The 25,742-nt window shown below is 39.3% G+C and overlaps 1 long non-coding RNA gene across 2 annotated transcripts in view; it reads right to left on the reverse strand.

Moving 5' to 3' along the window:
- Nucleotides 1-25,742, reverse strand: part of LOC131840491 (uncharacterized) — a 212,628-nt gene that overhangs the window by 140,760 nt on the left and 46,126 nt on the right. For both annotated transcript variants that reach the window (XR_009357378.1, XR_009357379.1), the window contains one exon: nt 15,618-15,677. This is a non-coding gene — a long non-coding RNA (uncharacterized LOC131840491). The remainder of the gene's footprint in view (nt 1-15,617; nt 15,678-25,742) is intronic.

A 25,742-nucleotide genomic window follows, 5' to 3' on the forward strand; every position in this document is an offset into this window, starting at 1 on the left:
CTAAATATACCTGACCACTTCTCATCACCACGCCAGCAACTACCACCCTTGTCTCTCACCGGAATGATTAATATCCCCTTCCACAGTCCCATGGCTCTACCTTTAGCCTCTACAGATCTTAGCACGGGTGCTAGAAGAGTCTAAAACCATCCAATGACATTGCATATTACTCAGGAAAAGACAAAGTTTGTATAGTGGCTCACAGGCTCTAAGAGGCCCCTTTTCCCATCTTCACCTCCCTAATCTCCCTGGCCCTCTACTTAACGACACCGGCCTTCTTGCTATTTTGTCAGCATGCCAGCCTTACTTCATCTCTAGGCCTTTGTCCTTGTAATTCCTCCAGCTGGAATATTCTCCCCTCTGATATCCCCACAGCTCACTTTGTCACTTCCTTGTCTTTATTCCGCCTATCCTCTCTTCCGTGAGGTCTTTTGATTTAAAACTCCTACTCCGTACCCCCTTACTAATTGCCTTCTCTTTCTAAAAAAGTGGTTTTCCTTCTCTATCACCTATAACCACTCTAGAAATTATTTACTTTTAGTGGGACTTGTCCCCTTCTCTTCACCCCAACTAAACTAAATTTCACAATGATGGGGACATGTTCCATTTTGTGCTCAGCTCTATGCTCAGTGGCTAAAATTGTGGCTGCCGTAAAGTCGCCATTCCGGTGACCCATAATTCTGTTTCCTGGACAACAAGGAAAAAGTAAACTCAAATTTTCAAAAAAAAATTTTTTCCAGTGGATCTGAAGCTCAAAGATTTTCCAAGATGTTGCTTTAGGTGCACTATTTCTTGACACAGATGCCCCATTTCTGGAGGCCTTACTGCCAAAGACTCCAAACTAAAGCACACAGTCCACAGTGAGCCCAAGAACATATTCCATCCCCACTACTGCACATGCCATCTGGAGACATGGAGCATCAGCTATGAGTTTGCTAGAAATGCAAATCTTGGTTCTCAGACCAGAAGTTATGAGTCATAACATACATGTTAACAGATATATACGCACAGGGTGGTTTTTAGGCACAAAGTCTAAACAGCATTATCTTGAGTTTCTGGCAAAGGGCTCTGAGGTCTTATCAAGGGAAGCACAAACAAGTCTTTGGGAAACTCAGATGTTGCTTGTTTCCTAAAAAATAACCAAGCTTTAACAAGCAGTGGGAGTCCACATGTCAGCCTTCCATTTCTAAGTTCTATGACAGCAATGTGAAATCTCTAGAAGTTTAAAAAAAAAAAAACCATAAATATAAATCCTTAATATCCCATGCCACCTTTAGTTAGTGTCCCACTGCCAGCCCACATCATGGCTTAGCGAGGAAAACAATGCATGAGGAAAAGTGGCCCTTGAGCTCTTGAGTTATAGGCCCTTAGATAAATAATATTTTCCTGCTCAGGGTCCAGCTGACTCATCTGTTTAGGTGGGTAGGAAATCAGGCTCTCCCTCCCTTGAGTATGTTTGGAGTTTCAGATGGGATATTTGTCAATTTCTCTGAAAATAGTGTTGCATGAAGTCAGTTATTATTGAAGCCTTAGTATTTTGCTTGCCATTTCCTAACACATGCTTGGTTCATGCTTAGTGAGATGGATTCACGCCATATCACGATTGGCATTTGAAGACCAACTGTTGTTTGTTCTTATACTAGAAGCCACAGCAGCTAAGGTAGGACATCTTCCAATTAAATGGTTTTGGTTCTAATTATCTTGCACCCACACAGGAGTAAGTTTTCCCTTACCACTAGAAGAATTACAAGAATTATCATTCCTTCCGTTGCTCTCTGAATTCACTACAATCCTTAGAACTGAACTCTCCCCAGAGAATTTCATTCTTTTTCTCTGCATCCACTACTAGGTCCCTAGTGACTCTTGCCCCACTTTGAGGAGAATAACCCTATATTCACCAACAAGGAAATTTCTCACCTACCAGAGGAGACAGTTGTCACCACTGGATCAACAGGCAAGCCACAGTTTCAGAGTTGCATGTTGTCTCTATATGTAGGGACGTGCTGTCCCTGATCTCCTGGACTGAGTCCTGTTTACCACCAGTTTCCTAGTACATATCTCCTGCCCATGTGTAAATTTGTATTACTATCAAAACCCTTTTATTTCCTGAGGTTATTTGGTTGTCAATCTCAGCTTACCTGCTCTGTTTTGCTTTTCACAAGCTCCTCTTTGACCTCAACGTTGCTCTCTGAATTCACAGGATTTACCCAGGGTCAGTTCCACTATCCCCCCAAACCCTCCGGATGTGATCTTTGCCTATATGCCACATCATCAGTTAGAGACAAAGTACTTGGACCTGGCCCTTTCTAGGTCTCTTGAGCACTAACATGCTGGTCCTCCTAATGAAACAGCACTCTGTTTGCTACATTTAGGTGCCATTGTTATTTACAACCCCATGGTTGTTCTATGGGACACTCTTCAGCAGCTCCTAGGCTACACTCATTTTTTTAAAAATAAATATCTATACTGAAGTATAATACACATACAGAAAAGCACACAAGTCATAAATTACTCAAATATTCAGAGTGAACAGACCTGTATAATGCCCATTCAGGTCAAGAAACAGAACACTACTGGCATCTTGGAAGCCCACCCATGTCCTCAGTCATTAAAATTCCTAAGATAAATACTTTTTCCTCCAAGTCATTACCCACCCACCCTCCCACCTGCAAAATAGCCATTCCCTTGACTTTTTAGCACCAGAGATCAGTTTTGCCTGCCTTTGAGCTTTCTGTATGGAATCATGTAGTATGTGATACTTTTGTGCTTGCCTTCTTTTACTTGACTTGATGTTTATGAATTTCATCCACATTGTTGCATGCAATATACAACTATATAGCCTTCCACTATATGAATATACAAGTATTTACCTATTTTTGGTAGATATTTCTATTTCTAGTTTTGGTCTATTATAGACAGTATTGCTATAAACACCCTTGTGCATGTCTTTGGTCAGCATAATGTACACATTTCCAGGTGAGCATATAACTGGTACTGAGTTACACACCCAAATAGTTCCAGAGGATAGTTACAGGAGAAATGGATTAATATGACTATATATAATGAAGCATTTTGATACTGAAAAACTGGAAAAATGTCCAACAAAAAGACATTTAATTAAACACATTATGATATAAGCATATAATGGAATGCCATATCATTAAAGTGAAGATGTAATAAAATATTAAATGATACCAGAAGACAGTCATAATATTAAGGTCAAAAAAATTATATTGGTTATTATTTGCTCTACTTGTATTTTTTCAGTATAACTTTTCTAAGGATAATACAATTAGTTTTGGTTCTGCAATCAGAAAGATAGAACGCTCTTCAACAAAAGGTTTGTCCATCCTCTCATCTACTGCAAATGTAGCATAAAAGAAACTCTCCTGATCTACCTTCACCAGTATGGTATTATCACTGAAGAACTTACAAATCTCACGTACTGTGGGACATTGTTCAAAACTCGAAGCTCTGCAAGGAGTCATGACCCTGTGCTGACCAGTCATTTGCTGTTTTAACGCTCCAATAACTGGTATAGGCAGTACAATTTATTTGGAGTAGGAGACGTAAAATGTTAATAGATCCAGCTTTGCCACATTCTGGTTGAATGACTTGGAGAAAGTCACCATCTCTTCATTTCATTTTCCCATCTGTCAAATGAGGATACAACAGACTTCAAACTCCTTCAGAAAATACTGACCAGGCCTAACTCAACTTTGTGTCCTCAACCTTGCCTGTGGATGCATTAATGTGCTCAAATAACATACATGCCTAATTCATAGAAGTATCTGGGGGGGAACCATGGAGACTATGAAACCTGTAAGTGTACCATCATTCCGCAAGGAAGGCTTCTCTAAGGAGGGAAGATGAAGTGGACACTTCTTACATACCAAGTCATATCCTTACATATCCACCTATCCCCAGGGCATCTGGCCACTTGTTCCAACCTCAGTGGCTATAGTAGCTACCACCTCTGTGGGAAATTTGACCAACTTCACATGGGCACAACCCAACAGCATTTCACCACATACCTCTAGCATATTCCCTCTTGCCTCCTGCCCTAATGTTTCATATATGTGAAAGTACATAGGAATACTCGGGGTAAAACCCTGACTAGTGGAAGTTTTCCCCCTTCCTCTCCAAACAGACTGTCCTGAGAAATGGTCATTTATGGGGTCACTGTCCCTGATATCAGTTTGGTAATATGCCATTATGGTAGATTTCCTACCTTTCTGGCTTCATTCCCCTTTTCCTACATTCCTGCTTCCTGGGATTTCAGGCTCCCTCAGGGAGGGCTTTAAAAGGCAATTGTTCAAGAAATCTTAATGGTCAGAGCTGTCAACAGTTTATTTTATTGTTCACTTTGTTGGAGACAGAAGTGCTCTGAAATATAGATATACAAGTAATCCTGGGCAGTGGTGAATGAACTGGTTCACTGCTCAGGGGCCTGGTGGGAACAGATTAGAAGATTATAGAGAAAAGTCTGTGAAAAAAATATAATGGACATACGAACACGGGAAAAACTTTGTCTCACACTGTCCTCCAGAGAACATTCACCACCGAGAAGACCATCAAAAATGAAATGGATTGAAATTATTTGTCCTGTGAACATCAGCCAGGAGGTCTTCTTGACCACTTCCTGATGGCATAATAGAACCAGGAACGGTGACCATGGAAGAATGGAGGCTGTGCAAGAACCCTGCAGCATAGACTCGATTTCAGCAAGACTCATCCAGTTCTACTGCTGAATGTACAAACGTCCAGCAGTAAAGACTAATGCTGATCCCTCATATGGCACTATTCTGCAGGAAACCCAGCAACCATTTGATGACAGGTTAATTATATCAGGTCCATTTTATCTCGGAGGAGTAGCAATTAATTTTAACTAGAATCCATATCTACTCTGGTTTCAGGCTTGGTTTCCCTACTACTGTGCTACAGCCAGCATTGTCATTTATGGACTTAGAGATTGCCTGCCTTACTGACAGGATAGCCCATATAATATCACTTTGGACAAATGGACAAATTTCTCATCAACAACATTCAACATGGGTACATGACCATGTGGTCAAGCAGCCAACCTAACAAAACTGTGATTAGCTTGTCAAAGGCTCAGCAAAGTTACCAGGTTGAGGACCACCATTATGGGGTTGGGAGTCTCTTCTGTAGAATGTAGTATGTGTATTTAAGGAATAAGTGTTATGTCCTTAATACTTAGAATATAGAGGTTTAGAAACCAAGGAATGAAAAAGGATTGGCCCTTATCATTCCTAATAACTCACCAGGGAATTTGTGTTTCTTATCCTATTTTCCAATTCTGGGTGGGTATAGAAATGGGGTGAGCAGAGTGAGTAACAGATTTTTCCATGGGGGGATGGTACACAAAACTAGTGAACTGCTCACTGTAATAGGTCAATTCTTCCTCATGCTACTTGACAATGAAGTCATTCAAGTGGTAGGAGTGATTTGATCCTGACTGCCATGGGGAGCTAGGGGAGCTATTACACAATGGATGAAGGAAAGAGCAAGTATAGAAGCAGAAGATTCCCTGGAACATCCCTTAGTGTTTCTCTGCTCATTAAGACCAATAAACAGACAACTGAAGCAATCACAATCTGACATTAAAAAGATATAACCACTGAAGTACAGGCACAGGTGGGGAAAATCTAGAACAGATGGAGGAAGATGATAAATATCAATTAAGGCCTTGTGACTAGGTTTAAAAGCAGCAACTATAGTTTATTTCATTAACCCCTTTGTCAGGGCACCTAGGTGGCTCAGCTCGTAGAATACACAACTCTTGATATTGGGGTCATGAGTCCAAGAAGTTAAGTAGAGCTTACTTAAATCAAGAAATACTTATTTTTAAAGACCCTTTAAAAAAAAAAAAAAAAAAACCCTTGTCCAAGTCATTTCAGAGTTGGCAGCTGGTCAATACAGTGATGGAGCCACTGTGATTGCACTGCTCTCCCCAGAGGGCACCATTTTGTAGTACAGCAGCAAAATGTAACACCTCTTCTTATACCTGCACCAGATACTTCTTGCCTCCTGCCCAGGATTTCTTGTTGACACTGAGATGGGACACACTGCAGAGCCTACATATGCATATTCAATAAGTTCAAAGAAATTAACACCCAGAAAGTTAACTTTTGACCAAGGGCAGATAGGAAGAAGAATTTACCCACTGGCTCCTTTCTCCCTTGGACAGACTTCTTGCCAGCTGGTCATTCACACAATCTCAGAAGGTGATGCTGCAAGATCGAGCCCTCAGAAGCTCTTAACACCAAATGGAAGCTGGTTTAATAATGCACCTTTATATTGGCTTTCCCTCCTTTTCTGATGCATTTCTGTTTTCCTTTCCTCCTATTCCATGGGATTTCACTCCTGAATAAAGAAGTAGCACATGAGTCTCTACTTCAGGCTCTGATTTCTGGCAAAACCAGGGTAAGACCTAAAACAACTGGCAGCCACAGCTGTGGTGTTCATATCGCGGGGGGGGCGGGGGGGGTTGTGGGATAGTCATCAAGGCAATGTTGATGAGATGGGATGAGATGGGAAGACACAGCCCACTCTTTCCAGAAACAAGGTAGTCTTCATGAATTTCCTCAAGGAACCTGGTCCTTTTCCAAAATTAAGGTAAAGAGTAGCCCTTGCTGACCCAAATGGATAGCTTCATAATCCCTTTCTTTATCAGCCTTAGAGTACATCTTTCCTGTTCTGATGGTGCTGGCCCTATCTTCACCCCAAATGATAATCGTGAAATTAGACCTGGCCTGTCAAAAGCTTCCTTTCCCGTAAGTATCCTGACTGCTTCAGGGATTAGTTTCTGACTGGAGCCAAGCCAGTCAGGATCCTCCTCTGAGATCTTCCTACCAGTTCTACAAATGCTTTCTCTCTACTGGGGATAGGAGTCTAGTGGTCTTCATGGATGCCACATAGAATCTGCCCAATAATGAAGCCTGCAGACAAAAAGCAGAGCTTAAGGTGAAAATAGAGACTTTTGTTGCTACCACCATGGTCATGGACCCAGCAGGGATGATCAAGAGTTAAGCACATATCAGTTTCTAGGAAAGGAGACAGGGTTTTTTATGACCAGAGCACCCAGAGCACTTGAAAAATGTGTTGGGACCTTTATCAACCAAGATTTGAAGGCTGTCAAAATGCCATTAAAGCTAGTATAAGCAGTCTATACCGTTTAGTATAGTCTAAACGGTGTTGCTGGCTTCAGACATGGCTGGATCTAGGGGGTCCAAACAATGTAATCATGACGATCACTTCAGTTCTGAGCTCTGCTTTTCCTCTTTTGGCTTCATTATTGGGCACAGTCCATATGGACAGCAGTCACATCCTTTAGGTTCTGTGTGACTATAGCAGCCGCAGTAACTGGTGGCTACAGTAGGCAGGAAGTAGGAGAGGGAGCCGCTCTGACGTGGTGGCAGCAGGTCCATTCCCAAGTTAAGAACAAGCAATAGTTGACAAGGGCAGCAGGGAGAACAGACACACCACCCAACTCCTGGGTTTGGTGGAGGAAAAGGCAGGCAGAAATCAGTCAGATTTCTAGGGATCGCAATGGAAAAAGTGAGGGAGAGAAATTATACTTTTGATTAACACTTTCTTCTTCTATAGCCCCACGTGTATCCTGCTATAAGCACAGACCAGATCAAACGTTAAGTAGATGATATTTGACAGTCACAATGCAGTATTTCCTCTTCTCATCACTGTACCCTTTCAGCATTTGAAATTCTCCCTCCTGCCCAGAATTCCAACAGCTGAGTCATGAGAAGTGACAGACTTAATACTTTTTTTTAGTTTCGTTAAATGTAAGTACCTAACTGTAAAGCCTGAGCATATAGAAAATTTAGTTTTACAATTAAAACTCCAACAGAGCTCATGTCTTGCCCTCCATGGTGTACATAGACAGCATTCATGTGATGCCCAGCAACTGAACATGTAAGATGAATGGCCCAAGGAAATGACTATTGTAGCATTTTTCATAGAGTCAAATTAAATGTGTCAGTCAGTTGTAAAGAGGGGAAAGAAAAATGGTTCCTTCTCTCCTGCCAAAGAAGCAATGCTTGGAGGAGATTATCATTGCTGCAAGAACCCCATCTCCAACCTGACCCTAATAATCCAGGCCAAGAGTATGTTCAGTTGGTAGTTTCTACAATAGCTGGAACCTCCATTCACATACACAGAAACCTCAGGTGTATCTTCAACTCGTCCCATAACTAATCCAAGGGATTCCAGGGAAGCTCCCTGTTTCTTTCAGGAAACACAAAACTTTCAACAAAAGGATTTTGAAGTTGGCAAGAAGCTTCCAAAATGTACAATAAAGTATGGAGTTTTGGCAAAAATAAGTAGTTTTCCTGTTGCCAATGCTTTCTGCTTTCTAAAGGATTTTAGTATAGTTTGACTGCAAAGAAGACAGCAGTAAGGGGTGAATTGCAATCCTTGTAGAAACAAAACAAAACAAAAATCTATAACAAGACAGACGAAGCAGACACTAACAGTTACTTGGAAGAAAATGTAATGCTTTCCTGTTTTTAAAGGAGCCAAAATTAAAAAAACAAAAACAAAACAAAACACCACACATACCTGTCCTTTCCCAAACAACCTATCTACTTTTCATGCCTCTGGCCATTGCACTGCCATGTATCAGGAATGACCTTATACTGAGGGCACAAAATGGTGAGGAAAAAGAAAGTAAACCCCTGCCTGTTTACAAGCAGGGAAGCATAGACTATGCAGAAGTGGTGAGAAGGGGCCCCTTACCCAGACTCTGGGGGTTAGAAAACCTTTCTGCAGAGAGCTTAGCGAAAAATGAAAAATCAAGTTTTAGGCAAATGAGGAGGATAATATTCCAGGCAGAAGAATGACATCTTAAACCTAGAGAGGATAGCATCATTGAAAGTAGTTCAGGAGAGTTTATTTACTCGGGGCTTGGAAGTAGAGAAAAAGAGATGAAAATGGGAAACAGGATAAAGAGCAAAGAAATCATGAGGGAGGGACACAGGAGCCAAATCATGAAGGGTTTTTAATGTTATGCTTTGGTTTTCACTACTTATTCTAAGAAAATGAGAAGACACTGAGGAAATTTAAGCTGACAAGAGAGATGAAAATATATATTTGAGAATCTTTGGAATCCCAGTGTCTAACAAAGTGCCAGACTCTTAACAGGTGTTAAATAAATGCAGGGGTGACGGGGTGTGGCAGGAATAGAAGAAAGGACGCACCAATGGAACAGTCTTTATGAAAACAATCTTTTTTTTTTTGTGGTTTTTAAATTTTTTATTTTTTATAAACATATATTTTTATCCCCAGGGGTACAGGTCTGTGAATCACCAGGTTTACACACTTCACAGCACTCACCAAATCACATACCCTCCCCAATGTCCATAATCCCACCCCCTTCTCCCAAACCCCCTCCCCGCGGCAACCCTCAGTTTGTTTTGTGAGATTAAGAGTCACTTATGGTTTGTCTCCCTCCCAATCCCATCTTGTTTCATTTATTCTTCTTCTACCCACTTAAGCCTCCATATTGTATCACCACTTCCTCATATCAGGGAGATCATATGATAGTTGTCTTTCTCTGCTTGACTTATTTCGCTAAGCATGATACGCTCTAGTTCCATCCATGTTGTTGCAAATGGCAAGATTTCATTTCTTTTGATGGCTGCATAGTATTCCATTGTGTATATATACCACATCTTCTTGATCCATTCATCTGTTGATGGACATCTAGGTTCTTTCCATAGTTTGGCTATTGTGGACATTGCTGCTATAAACATTCGGGTGCATGTGCCCCTTTGGATCACTACATTTGTATCTTTAGGGTAAATACCCAATAGTGCAATTGCTGGGTCATAGGGCAGTTCTATTTTCAACATTTTGAGGAACCTCCATGCTGTTTTCCAGAGTGGCTGCACCAGCTTGCATTCCCACCAACAGTGTAGGAGGGTTCCCCTTTCTCCGCATCCTCGCCAGCATCTGTCATTTCCTGACTTGTTGATTTTAGCCATTCTGACTGGTGTGAGGTGATATCTCATTGTGGTTTTGATTTGTATTTCCCTGATGCCGAGTGATATGGAGCACTTTTTCATGTGTCTGTTCGCCATCTGGATGTCTTCTTTGCAGAAATGTCTGTTCATGTCCTCTGCCCATTTCTTGATTGGATTATTTGTTCTTTGGGTGTTGAGTTTGCTAAGTTCTTTATAGATTCTGGACACTAGTCCTTTATCTGATATGTCGTTTGCAAATATCTTCTCCCATTCTGTCAGTTGTCTTTTGATTTTGTTCACTGTTTCCTCCCTTCCTGATCAAAACTCTTCAAAGTGTAGGGATAGAGGGCACATACCTCAATATCATCAAAGCCATCTATGAAAAACCCACCGCAAATATCATTCTCAATGGAGAAAAACTGAAAGCTTTTCCGCTAAGGTCAGGAACACGGCAGGGATGTCCATTATCACCACTGCTATTCAACATCGTACTAGAGGTCCTAGCCTCAGCAATCAGACAACAAAAGGAAATTAAAGGCATCCAAATCGGCAAAGAAGAAGTCAAATTATCACTCTTCGCAGATGATATGATACTATATGTGGAAAACCCAAAAGACTCCACTCCAAAACTGCTAAAACTTATACAGGAATTCAGTAAAGTGTCAGGATATAAAATCAATGCACAGAAATCAGTTGCATTTCTCTACACCAACAGCAAGACAGAAGAAAGAGATATTAAGGAGTCAATCCCATTTACAATTGCATCCAAAACCATAAGATACCTAGGAATAAACCTAACCAAAGAGACACAGAATCTATACTCAGAAAACTATAAAGTACTCATGAAAGAAATTGAGGAAGACACAAAGAAATGGAAAAATGTTCCATGCTCCTGGATTGGAAGAATAAATACTGTGAAAATGTCTATGCTACCTAAAGCAATCTACACATTTAATGCAATTCCTATCAAAGTACCATCCATCTTTTTCAAAGAAATGAAAACAATCTTTTAAATAAGAAATCATTATGAACCTTGTAAGGTTTGCAAACATATACAAGAAAACTGTAAATTCATTAGACCATAGTCACAAAAAACGCCAAAATGTTTAGGATGCCAACATTGCATTGTAAGTATTAAAAACAAAACCAAAGTATTCATGAGTGTTTTCTCATTGCATAAATCATAGTTTTCCTAATGCTAACACTAAGGTTGCTTTCTCAAGAAGAGGGAAGAAAGCAAGAGTGCTCTGGAACCTGGGGCGGGGAGAGAGGAGAGCATAGCTGTGAAGAACATCGACTCTGACTTTACTTAACATTCAGATAGTTCCTAATAAGATTTCCAGAGGTGGAACCTTGGCCTCTGTACTTCTGTTTCCTCATTTATAAGATGAGAATGTTATCCACTATCTCAAGTTTGTTACAGCAATTCAGTTACATAGTTACCTATAAAACAACTATACCATGCCTGGCATAGAGCAATGGCTCAAGGACTATTCACTCCCACAGGGCAAAGAGGCAGGCTTTGAAGAACACTATGGACACTTTGAAGACAGCATGGTACTCTTGAGGGCTGGAGGCCACAGAATACAATTTATAAAGAAGGAGGGTGCCAGAGAATCCTAACCTGTTCTGAAATCTTAAAGATAGGCAGGACCACCTCCTTTGAGAATTTAGAATTGAAACTGAGTTTTGGCTCATTTTAGGTTTATTCATTCCCCCAAACATTTGCTAAGCACCTACTGTACACTAGGCACTACTCTAGGAACTAGATACTAAACTATTAAAACAGATAAAAAAAAAAAAAGGAAAAACTAGGAAAATTATAGTAAAAAATTATTTCAAAGAAGATTTATACCCACAAAAAGGAAATAGAGTGATTTGGCTGGGTTTCTTAAACATTGTGTGAAAGATGGGTTTCTTTTTACTTCTGTAAGCCCAGAGATGAAACACGGGCAGCAAAAGCCCCGAGCAAAGTAAACACACTCACACACACACACAAACACACACACACACACACACAATGGTCATGACCAGTGATGAGATGTAGCAGATACCTGTGGACACCACCAGCAGGTGCTGGGGTGATTAAAGTCAGAGATGGCGGAATTTGTGGGGACTTCCTGAAGAGTCTTGAAAATTTAAGAATTAGGGAAAAGTAGAGATAAAGCATGAAACATTTTAATACCTTTTTTTGTTTAGTCCAGCAACAAAGTTCAAAGATAGCTGGTAGGGGATCTGCTCAAGAAATGGGGGTGGGGGTGGGGAAGGAGGAGGAGCAGCAGCTTCTTCAAAGGTGATGGAGAACTTGGAACCTTGTGTGGAGGTGAGTGAGTATGCAAGTGGTGTCAGACTAAACACAAAAGAAGAAAACCAACATGTTTGTCTGGATCTCATTAAAAGAAGAAGGGAAAGGAAGTCCCTAAGAACTAGAATTCACATCTGTTGCTCAAAAGGGTCCAGGAGGACATCAAAAGAATAAAGTGCATTTTCCTATTTAACAAAAACTACAATGTAATTTGTTTTATCAATGTAACCAGCATGGCTTCATCTCTCTCATGAATCCCTAAATCCTCAAATTACAATATCTGAGATCCTTATCCCATTTGACTGAATAAGTTTAGTATTTATCAAATTTCCACCCTAAGTAATCAGGACTCCTTGGGAGATGCTTCTGTGCCCTTCAAATCCATCTTGTCACCGGATACCCGAGTCAGCCACTTGGCTCCAGGAGTCTTATGTGGCCTCTTATATGACCTCCTGCCACCTCCTCAGAGATTATGTTTCTTGTTGTTGTTTTAACCACTCCTCTCCCTTAGACTGCTTTGTCTAGAGCCGGGGTATAATGCTTCCTCAAGTTCTGTTACAGCAGAGATCAAGCCAACCAGATTTTATTGCTGTTTGGAGGATAATAGATCAAAGAAGAGGAAGGAAGGCAGTAAAATTGAAACCATTTTTTTAATATATGGTGCTCTCATAACCTGCAAGCCAAGACCCAAGACTAACTTCAAGAGATCCCTACTTGTAGCTCTCCCATGTAGACCCTGTTTTAGGAGCCAGCTTATGTACACCACACGTATTTCCTAGCAGAAGTTCCTTGAACATATCCCGGTTTTCAGTGAAATGAGTTCTTAATTTCAAGGCCCAGAAAAATACAGGAGTTTATTCCTTACTTTCCAGGGCTCATTCCATGTTCTGAGACCTGCCTCTCCCCTTCAAGGTAAAATTCCCATGATAAGGTTTTGCTCAGTGGCCTTTAGAAAGACTACTGGGGGAAGTCATCAAGAAGATACGACCACCAGTTGATATACAATTGGACCCAGGCAATCAGAGATTCCTCACCCCTTTTCCTGTCCTTGGAACATGCATTCAGCTTGCCTTACCATTAGGAGCTTCCACAGGGACATGCCCTTGAAATAATGTGTTGAGATCACCTGGACAGCAAATATGTGACTAAGAACCCAGTTAGGGCCTATATATAAACTTTTAAGATGTGGCAGCCAGGTAATGGAAATTTGCTTGTCTTGTCGCCACCAAGATAAGCCTTCTAAGTAAGTTTCCTTGCTTACTAAAATTGCCACTTGCCAATCTGGAGTGGTTTGCTCCTTTCTTTGGTCCCTCCCTGCCCTCCACATAAGATGGCCAGTTTTGTGACCCCCAAAATACATAATAGTTCAGGTATATTAATTCCCAGGTCTGGATATTCACTCTTCAATGTAATATTTGGGGCCTCAACAGTATATCTTATGTTGAACTGCATCAGACTCAGGCCACATAAGGTGAAGATCATATCTGCCCATGTTTTCCAGCCAGGTCTTACATTCTATTCTCCTATCAGCAATGGCTTAAGCAAATGCACATGAACTTATCCCGAGCAAAGCAAGACTACCTCACTGTAGGTATATCCAAATCTATACACAGGCATGTTCTAAAGTAAATAATCCTCTGAGATGCAATTGTCTGCTGTAAAGACATACTTTTAAATTATAAAATCAAACAATTTAGTCTTTTGGGCCAAGAAGTCTCAACCCCTTTGCAGTCCACAAAGGAAACTTTGCTCTGAGTTTAACTGAAGTTCCATGGAATGGAGGATGATGATCTCAGAATAAAGAATGAAAGAGAACCTCTGGTTCAGTAGCTGCTGTTTGTGAAACTCTAAGATTTTTTTCAACTTCTACCCACCACATCATTAGGGACTGTCATATAAGAGCTTGGATGTATAACCAATTGGGTATTTGTGAACTTTTTATTATTGTGACACTAAATATGTATATTACACATTTATCTTTCAAAACTAAAAAAAAAATAATGTGGAAGGGCAAATGTATGTCAAAGAGTGTTAGAAAGTATAAAGTGTTGCCTTAACAACTCTAAGGTCAATTTTGGAAAGTTGAAGACAAACTAGAGACAGTACAAATTAAAATAAGCCCAAGACCTTCCATATCACAAAGAGAGGGGCAGTGTCTTCAAATTCTTTTATATCCCAAATTATATCCTTCGTATATTTTGAAAACCCATCGCCACATATCCCTGGCCAGAGGTCATAGAACCCATTCAGCTCACTGAGCCCTGATCCCTAACTACTTTTAAGTTCTTCAGGGCCAGGCAGTCACTAGTTGATCAGATGCTACTCTAACTGCATATGTTCTTTTTATCTCAACTCTTCTCCTAGAAATTGTGTTGAAATACATGAATTTTCCATAAATCTCTATCAACCTTGGGGTTCCTATTGAACATAACTTAAACACACATTTATCTTTATATCTTCCCAACTCCACTAAAATTGCAATGAACTCATTTCAAAAGACAGGCCAAATTCCTTAGACACAGGAATTCCCCGGAGGAACCAAGTGCCTCTGAAGTCATGGGAATTCAGTAAAAATCCACATGCTGAATGTGAAATCTCTAGTTTTTTTCCCAGTTTAAGTCCCCAGATGCAAAGCAACCAGGCATATGCTCCTCAGCCAGGAGACTGAAGAATTCTCCCTAGGAAAAACTGTAACTCAACAAAAAGACCCACATACACTGAATTTTGCATCTAGTAATATTCACTTCCCAGTGAAATTCAATCACAAAAGTCAGCAAGTCCTATGCTCACATGAGACCTTCCAAAAAGCATTTAAATACCCCACTCTTAAAATGCATAGCCCAAGATCACCAGATGTGTAGGAAATACTTCTAAAATGAAGATAGACCCAAATAGGAACATACACACACACACACACTACAAAGAAAGAGAGAATATTTGAAAAGAACTATTAGTCATTGTGCTTTAGGAGATAAGAGTTTTAAAAACATCAGAATGAAGAACTTGGAGGTGATACCAACATCATGATGGCATAAGCGGTTTCTCCTTTTTGCCCACCCCCCCCATCCCACAATCCCTCCAAGACACACACAAATTCAGCATCCATCCATAGACAAAAGAGCCTTTGAAGGAGCTGTGGGACCTGGTACCAAATGCCAAGGGACCCAGGAGTCATCTCACTCATCCACAAATCTGGTAACAGGCAACTAGACCTCAGCCTACAGTACTAACCTAGCAGTAGCCCTTAAACCAGTTCTAGCAATCTCTGCTGCAGTCTAGAAGCCTTAGAAAACATGGTCTTAGGCACTCACCCAAGGATGAAAAAGTTCTTGTGCAAGTCCAGAGGAGGTTTCCAGAGACATTCCAGCAACCTGTTGGAGAAAAAAAAAAATAGGAGTTTGGGTGCATTTGAGTGGGTAAGAACACTGACTAGTATCATGAAAATCTACAATACACTGTTAAGAGTATGTAGGCTTCTGTTTTATGTAAACTTCATAGTAACTACAAAGCAAAAACCTGCAGTAGATTCACAAAAAGTAAAGAGGATATCAAAATATACCACTAAAAAAGTAATCAATTTATAGAGTAAGGCAGCAAGAAAAAGAACAAGGCAACTAAAAACAGCTAGAAAATGGTAAGTCCTTACCAGTCAATACTCTGAATATAAATGGATTGAATTTCACCATCACCCCCAGAAAACAAACAAATGAAAAAGATATACATCAACAGTAGAATGGCCAAATGGATTAAAAAGAAGAACAAAAAGGACTGAACTACATATGTTGCTTACAAGACACTCAGCTTTAAGGACACACAAAAGAGAAGGAATAGTTATATATAACAAAATAGACTTTAAGCCAAAAATGATAAGACAAAGTCATTATATAAGGATATAGGGGTCAATTCTTTGAGAACATAGATCATAAGTGTGTGTGTATATGTGTGTGTGTGTATATATATATCTCCAATATCAGAACACCAAAATATATTAAACACTGAAATCTGAAGGAAGAAATAAACAATATAATGATAGTATGGGGACTTGAATATCAACTTTCGACAATGGTTTTCTGTTTGGAGGACTGATCCAACAAAAAAATTCTGGACTTGAACCATACCTTAGACCAAATGGACCTAAAAGACATGTACAAAACATTCCATCCAATGGCTGAAGAATATATATTCTTCAAGTGCATATAAAACATTTTCTAGGATAATTCATATGACAGGTCATAAAGCAAGTCTTAGCAAATTCATAATTGAAATCATATCACCACAAATATTTTCCTACCATAATAACATGAAACTAGATATCAATAACAGGAGGAAAGCTGGAAAAAATCACAAACACATGGAAATTAAACAATATGCTCCTGAAACAATAGGTTAAAGCAGAAATCAAAAATGGGTATCAAACATCTTAAAAAATGGAAATGGAAACAACATATCAAAAGCTATGAGATAGGGGCGCCTGGGTGGCTCAGTGGGTTAAGCCGCTGCCTTCGGCTCAGGTCATGATCTCAGCGTCCTGGGATCGAGCCCCGCATCGGGCTCTCTGCTCCACAGGGAGCCTGCTTCCCTTTCTCTCTCTCTCTGCCTGCCTCTCTGCCTACTTGTGATCTCTGTCTGTCAAATAAATAAATAAAATCTTAAAAAAAAAAAAAAGCTATGAGATAATCCAAAAGCAACTCTAAGAGGAAAGATTTCAGTGATACATTCTACATTAAAAAAAGAAACATTATGGGGCGCCTGGGTGGCTCAGTGGGTTAAAACCTCTACCTTTGGCTCAGGTCATGATCCCAGGGTCCTGTGATCAAGCTCCCCATCTGGCTCTCTGCTCAGCAGGAACCCCGCTTCCCCCTCTCTCTCTCTCTGCCTGCCTCTCTGCCTACTTGTGATCTCTGTCAAATATATAAAAACAAAATCTTAAAAAAAAAAAAGAAAAAGAAACGAAACATTTCAACACGGATGGTATTAGAGGGTATTATGCTAAGTGAAATAAGTCAATCAGAGAAAGACAATTATCATATGGTTTCACTCATATGTGGAATATAAGAAATAGTGCAGAAGACATAGGGGAAGGGAGAGAAAACTGAAGGGGAAGAAATCAGAAAGAGACTGAGAGACTCTGGACTCTGGGAAACTAATTGAGGGTTGAGGAGGGAGAGGTGGACAGGGAGATGGGGCAACTGGGTGATGGGCATTAAAGAAGGCACGTGATGTGATGAGTACTGTGTGTTATAAGCAACTGATGAATTATTGAATACTACATCTTAAACTAATGATGTATTATATGTTGGATAATTGAATTTAAACTAAAATCTTCAGATGGGAAAAAACTTTACAAATTAAAAACATATATATATATTTTAAATAAACAACCTATATTCACACCTCAAGGACAAGAAAACTAAGCCCAAAGTCAACAGAAGGGGGAAAAAGATGAGAAGTAAATGAGACCAGAAAAATAGCAAAAATCAATGAAACTAAGAATTGCTTTCTTGAAAAGATAAACAAAATGAACCAATGCTTAGCAGGACTACGATGACAAAATCAAATGAAAGATGTTTCACGTGATACCGCACAAATACAAATGATCATTAAGAGACTACTACACTATGTGTTCATAGCAGCACTGGCCACAGTTGCCAAACTGTGGAAAGAATGAAGATGCCCTTCAGTGGACAAATGGATAAAGAAGATATGGTTCATATATACAATGAAGTATTACACCTCCATCAGAAAGGATGAATACCCAACTTTTGTATCAACATGGACGGGACTGAAAGAGATTATGCTGTGTGAAGTCAAGCAGAGAGGGTCAATTATCATATGGTTTCACTTACTTGTGGAGCATAAGGAATAACATGGAGGACATTGGGAGATGGAGACAAGAAGTGAGTTGGGGGAAATTGGAGGGGCAGACAAACCATTAGAGACTGTGGACTCTGAGAAACAAACTAAGGGTTTTGGAGGGGGGTGGGGTGGGTGGTTGGGTGAGCCCGGTGGTGGGTATTATGGAGGGCATGTATTCCATGAAGCACTGGATATGGTGCATAAACAATGAATTTTGGAACACTGAAAAAAAAAATAAAATAAAACGGAAAAAAAATAGGGGCACCTGGGTGGCTCAGTAGGTTAAGTCTCTGCCTTCAGCCCAGGTCATGATCTCAGGGTCCTGGGATCGAGCCCCGCATCGGGCTCTCTGCTCCCTCTCTCGCTCTCTCTGCCTGCCTCTCTGCCTGCTTGGGATCTCTCTCTCTCTCTGTGTCAAATAAATAAATAAAATCCTTTTTTAAAAATGGAAAAAAATTAAAAATAAAAGGGAGGAAGCTGGAGAGGAAAATAAATTAGTAAATAAGTAAATGAAAGGGAGGGGGTTGTATACTCTATGTTATTTTTAGTAAATCTAATTTATTCATTCTAGAAATTATTGAAAAAGTTAAACATTTAAAAATAATTTTCCCTGTTCTAGAATTTTTTTTAATAAGGAAGCCAGGAAAAAGAAAATAAAAATCATCTCTAATTCATCTTCTTAAGATAAACATTTTAATGTATTAAAATATAAAACATTGTAAGTTTTATTCCAGGCTTTTTAAAATTTTATATATGAAAGTGAAATGTAATCAAAAATATCTCTTTTATAAAATAAAGGTCATACTGTACAGTTAAAAAAAAGAGAGACAACTATGAACATTATATTGCCAACAAATTGTATAACCAAGAAGAAATGGATCAATTCCTAGAAACATAAAGCCTAACAAAACTGAAAGACATAAAAAATCTGAACGAACCAATAATGAGTAAGGAAAGTGAATCAGTAGTTAAAAACTTTTCAAAGAAGGTCCAAGAACAGATGGCTTCACTGGTGAATTCTACCAGACATTCAAAGAATTCACACCAATCTTTCTGAAACTCTCTTAAAACAACTGGAGAGAATAACGACCAAACTAATTTTAGGAGGCCACCATTACCCTGATACCAAGGCCATATAAGAACACTACAAGAAAACTATAGGCTAGTATTCCTGATGAATATAGATGCAAAAATTCCCAACAAAATATTAGCAAACCAAAATCAACACTACATTGGAAAAAATCATATGTAATGATCAAGAAAGATTTATCCCTGGGATGCAAGGACAATTCAACATATGCACTATCGATAAATGTTTTTAGAATATGAATAGAATAAAAGATTAAAAACACAGGATCTCAGTAGACACAGAAAAAGCATTTGACGAATACAACCTTTCATGATAAGAACTCAACAAATTCAGTATAGAAGGAATATACCTCCATATAATAAAGACCATAGATGAGAAGCCCACAGCTAACAGCACACTCAATGGTAAAGGACTGCAAAAGCTTTTCCTCTAAAATTAGGACCAAGACAATGATGCCCATTCTAGCCACTATTATTCTAATAGGATTGGAGGTCTTAGCCACAGCAGACAAGAAACAAAAAGCATCCAAATAAGAATGGTAGTAAAACTGTCTTTGCTTGCGGATGGTATAATCTTTTTTTAAGTTTTTATTAAATTCCAGTTAGTTAACTAGCAGTATTAGTTTCAGGTGAACAATTTAGTGATTCAACACTTCCATATAGCATCCAGTACTCATCACAATAAGTGCACTCCTTAACCCAATATAATCTTTCATATATAAAATGCCAAAGACTTTATCACACACGCACAAGAAAACATACCAAAACTGTTAGAACCAATAAACAAATTCAGTAAAGTTGCAGAACACAAAAATCCACATGTGGAAATCAGTAGCATTTCTATACTCCAACAAAATATCTGAAAAAGGACCAATCCCATTCACAATATTAAAAACAAACACAGGAGTAAAATTAAATCAAGGAAACCAAAGACCTGTACCCTGAAAACTATAAGATTTTGGTGAAAAGAAATTGAAGAGGAAACAGAAAGCTATCCTGTGTCCATGGATCATGAAAATATTGTTAAAATGTCCATACTACCCAAAACCATCTATAGATTTAACACAATTCCTATAAGTTCCAATGGAATTTTTCATATAAATTCAAAAACAAAAAAAATCCTGAAATTTGAATGGGGAAAACAACAACAACAACAAAACCCTGAATAGCCAAGACAATCCTGAGAAAGATCAAAGCTGGAGGGATCACATGTCCTGATTTCAAACTATACTACACAAAGCTATGGTAATAAAGTGCCAGCAAAAAAAAAAAAAAAAAAAAAAAAAAAAAAAAAAAAAAAAAAAAGACACAAAGTCCAAAGGAACCCTCATACCCTCATATATACAGTCAACTAATATTTGACAAGGGATCCAAAAACAACGGCAAAAGGATGATCTCTTCAATAAATGGTGCTGGGGAAACTGGATAACCACAAAAAGACTGAAACTAGACCTCTACACCATGCTACTCTCAGAAATTAATTTGAAAGGGATTCAAGACTTAAATATAAGACATAAAGCCATAAGACTCCTAGAAGAAAACATAGGGAAAACCACTCCTTGATGTTTGTAACTGTTTTTTTTTTTGGATAGGACACCAAAATCATAAGCAACAAAAGCAAAAATTAGTAAATGGAACCACATCAAACTAAAAAGCTTTCCACAGCAAAAGACTTGACAAAATGAAAGGCAACCTGCATAATGGAGAAAAAATATTTACTGGTCATATATCTAATAAAGGGTTAATATCCAAACTATGTCAACAGAATAAGAAAATAAAAAACAATCCAATCATAAAATGCGCAGAGGAACTGAACAGACATTTTTCCAAAGAAGACATACAAATGGTCAACAGTATATAAAAAGGTACTTAAAATCATTAATCATGAATGAAATGCAAATCAGAACCGCAATGAGAGAACACTGCATATCTGTTGGGATGGCTATCATCTGAAAGACAAGAGAGAACATGTTTGTAAGGATGTGGAGAAAAGGGACTCTTTATACACTCTTGGTAGGAATGTAAATTGGTACAGCCATTATGGAAAACAGTATGTCTGTTCCTCAAAAACTTAAAACTACCATATGATCTACCAATCCCACTCCTGTGTGTGTGCATGTGTGGTGTGTGTGTGTGTGTGTGTGTGTGTGCATATGTGTGTGTGTGGTGTGTACATGTGTGTGTTTGTGCGTGTGTATCTCCAAAGTAAATGAAAATGGAATCTTGACAAGATACCGGCACTCCATGTTTATAGCAGCATTATTCACAATAAGCAAGATACGGAAACAACATAAGGGTCCATCAACAGATGAATGGTTGAAGGAGAGGTATTAGACCTTTATAATGGAGTATCCTTCAGGCACGAGAAAGAAAATCTTGGTGTTTACAACATGGATCTTGAGGGCATTATGCTAGTGAAAAAGGTCAGAAAGAACCACACTGTATGGTCTCATATGTGGAATCTAAAAAGCCAAACTCCCAGGAACAGTAGAATGGGGGTTACCATGGATTGGGGGAAATGGGGATATTTTGGTCAAAGGGTACACACTTCCTGATATAAGGTGAATAAGCTCTGGAGATCTAGTGCACAGTGGGACTATTTATACTATACATATTTATCCTATTACACATTTCAAAATTGCCAAGAGATCAATCTTAAATGTTCTCACCACAAAAAAAAAAAAAAAAAAAAAAAAAAAAGAGACGGTCAATATGTGATGTGAAGGAGGGGTTAGCTATTACTACGGGGGTAATCATTTGGCAATATGTAAGTGTATCCAATCAATATGTTCTACATCTTCAGCTTATGAATCAATTATATCTCAAAGCTAAAAAAAACAATAGCAAACACTATGATCAACATTATTTGATAAGCATTTAAAAAAACGTATGGTAAACCAAATTGTACATTGACTGCAATGGAATATTTCAGAAAAGTAAATATTTTTGAATTTAAAAAAAAGAATTAGGTGCTTTAAAGAATAAAAAGCTATTACCCCAAAGATACAGATGTAGTGAAAAGAAGGGGCACCTGCACCCCAATATTCTTAACAGCAATGTTCACAATAGCCAAACTATGGAAGGAGATGAGCTATCCTCAGATGTGATTCATATGAACAATGGAATACTACCCAGCCATCAGAAAGAATGAATACCTACCATTAAATCAACATGGATGGATCTGGAGAGTGTTATGCTAAGTGAAATAAGTTAACCAGAGAAAGACAATTACACGGTTTCACTCATACGTGGAACATAAGAAATAGTACAGAGGATCATGGGGAAGAGGGAAAACAGAATGGGAAGAATCAGAGAGGGAGACGAACAATGAGAGACTCTGGACTCTGGGAAACAAACCGAGGGTTGTGGAAAGGGAGGTGTGTGGGGGATGGGTAACTGGGTGATGGGTGTTAAGGAGGGTTTGTGATGTGATAAGCACTGGGTGTCATATGCAAATAACAAATTCCTGAACACTACATCAAAACTAATGATGTACTTATATGTCAGCTAACTGAATTCAAATTTAAAAATAAAACGGAACACTATGGAACAAGAGACCATTTGTGATCATTAAAAATACCATACATGTTAAAATTCAGTACATCTTGGAAGACAACAGTGGAACTAATCTCCTAGGGAGACAAGCAGCAGTGGTGGTTTCAGGGTGTAAGCCACTGAGAAGCTGTCACATGAGTGCCTGTCACACTAACGGCTGCCACTGGCGCTGGGCCACATCTGGCTCTGCTCCAGAACAGAGCTTCGAGGGCACTCTATAAAATTTAGTCCATCCTAAACAGTCTGAAGCAGACAAAGCCTTTTGAGCTTTTGTTCCTTCCTCTCGTCACAAAGCACCAAAACATTCTAATAAATGCGATCATTTACTTCATTAGATAGTTGGAATGCTGGATGCCAACTCTCTCAGTACTGGGTTCCGTCTACACAGGCACTGCCCTGAGACCCAGAAATCTCCCATTTATTGTGCAATGGGCACTGCACAGCAAGAGGGCATCTCCCCCGGCCACAGTCAGTTCTAAAGAAATGATTAAAACATGGGAAAATATGAGCTCCTGTCACCCATCACTGTTGAGTAATGATCACTGCAGTCACGAAGGAGCCTGCTCCGATAAGGAAACACGCTGCCTGGAAAATGCAATGTTTCAGACTTCTGCATCTGCGCTCTTGCAAATGCTTTCTTGGCACCATCCTATTTCATATGATTAATTTTCCACGAGATTTACAAAGGAATAAAATTCCTCCTTTATAAAAGTTTGACTTTTATTTTCTGAGTAACTCCTGACACCAAGTGCTAAAATTCCGCCTTGGGGGGTTCATCAGGAAAAAAAAGTTATTTTCCTCAGCTGGACATTTTCAGTTGGACATTATCTTTTCTACTATACAGTAGGAATAGTAAATAGTCAATTTGTTATATCACATTTATTTAGCAAAGCACATACTGAGTATGCATTAAAATACACTGAGTCAGGGGCGCCTGGGTGGCTCAGTCTAAGGTTAAGTGTCTGCCTTGGGTCAGGTCATGATCTCAGGGTCCTGGGATCGAGTCCCACATTGGGCTTTCTGCTCAGCAGGGAGCCTGCTTCTCCCTCTGCTTCTGTCTGCTGCTCCCCCTGCTTATGTTCACGCTTTTTGTCAAATAAATGGATAAAATCATTTTAAAAAGACACTGACTCATCATGCCTATTGTAGGCCTCCTAAACTCTTGTGTAGATAGACAACAGAGGAAAATGGAGGACCCCCACTGTCCAATGACATACAGAGCAGGCTACTAGAGATCCATCAGAACACAATCCCAAGAATGTATGCAGGAGAGCTCTGTAGGAGAATGGCATGGCACTGAGCTGGATTTGGGGTCTTTTCTAAGAATACAGAATTATCCTTATTAGGAATTTGAGTCACAGTCATAGAAAAGTGACAGAAACCTCAGGATCCTGTGTTGAACACAGAACTAGGTAGTAAGCTATATATACACTAGGTGCCATGCATATAGATCAGGGGGCACTAGATTTTATAGACCATTTTTGTAGACTGTGTTTCACATCTCTAACCCACCATGCCCTCATCAGGCACACACGCACGCACGCACATAAACACACACACACACACACACACACTTCAATTCATTACATAGAAGATGGGGCATGAGAAGCTCCCAAGTGATACTGATAATCAACGAAGGAACACCTTCCAAGTGAGTTTTTTTTTTTTTTTTTTTTTTTTTTATTTTTTATTTTTTATAAACATATATTTTTTTATATACATATATTTTTATCCCCAGGTCTGTGAATCACCAGGTTTACACACTTCACAGCACTCACCAAATCACATACCCTCCCCAATGTCCATAATCCCACCCCCTTCTCCCCAACCCCCTCCCCCCGGCAACCCTCAGTTTGTTTTGTGAGTTTTTAAGTCCCTTCCAGAGCTTTGGTAGATAGACAAGTTTCCAGGAACTCGAAATACAAAGTTAAGGGCAATGTAAGGTGGTATAGGAGCCAGGGGAGTATCTTAAATAACAAGAGTCCTTAGAATATAAAGGTTCAGAAGCTCATCTCTTAAGGAGAAAGACCATGATAGAAGTCTCAGAATTCTTAGAATGCACAATAGCAGGCGAGATGGAGGAAGGCACTCCTGGAGAGACCTAGCAGAACACAGGTGCAAGACACAAGAGGCCCAGGGATACAAGCAGCTGAATACTGGCTCTGAGTGGTGACAGCATGGTCTGTACCCAGTAATTCCCCCCTCTGGTGAGTCTTTTCCCAAATTTGTTTTCCTAAGGATTTCCTGCAGGGGAAGAAGAGCACATCAGATGAATCCCCATCCTTACATAAAACCTTCTCAGACCAAACCAAACGTCTCTTCTTCTTCCTCTGAACTCAGTTAAGGATGAATTAAAAGTGCCTAATCCAACTCACTATATTATGTGTCATCATACTGATGTTTATTTATTTCCCAGTGTCACACAGGTAGGAGAGCGAAGAGAAGGAGATCCATGGTCTCCTGTTGACAACCCAATATTCTTCTCATTACTTCACCTTTCTCTCTTACTGGAGGGATGCAGCATCTATTCATAATGTCTAAACCTGTGTTTTCACTACTGGGATCGAGTCCCACATTGGGCTCGATCTACTTCTTATAGAATCTACTTCTGTGTCAGACATATGGAATACCCAATAAATACTTGTGAAATGGAAGTAAATTCTTTTAAATTCTTTCTATACTTATTGAATAGAAGACAGACAATATGAATAGAAGACAGAAAGGTCTTGAATAGAGGACAGAAAGAGCAACCAAGTTTATTAGCCTTAAGCAAAACTTTCCCCAAACCCCCATGTTCTCTTTTCCTTTATGTCTCTGAACTTGCTCCCTGAAATTCTTCTCTCTACATCCTTCCTCCTCTTTCTCTGGATATGGATAATGCATATCCAACTCGCAACTGACAACTCTTTGGGAAGCCATCTGTTTGGTGTCCCTAC

This window comes from Mustela lutreola, chromosome 9 (assembly GCF_030435805.1).
Source record: "Mustela lutreola isolate mMusLut2 chromosome 9, mMusLut2.pri, whole genome shotgun sequence".
Classification (NCBI taxonomy): Eukaryota; Metazoa; Chordata; class Mammalia; order Carnivora; family Mustelidae; genus Mustela; species Mustela lutreola.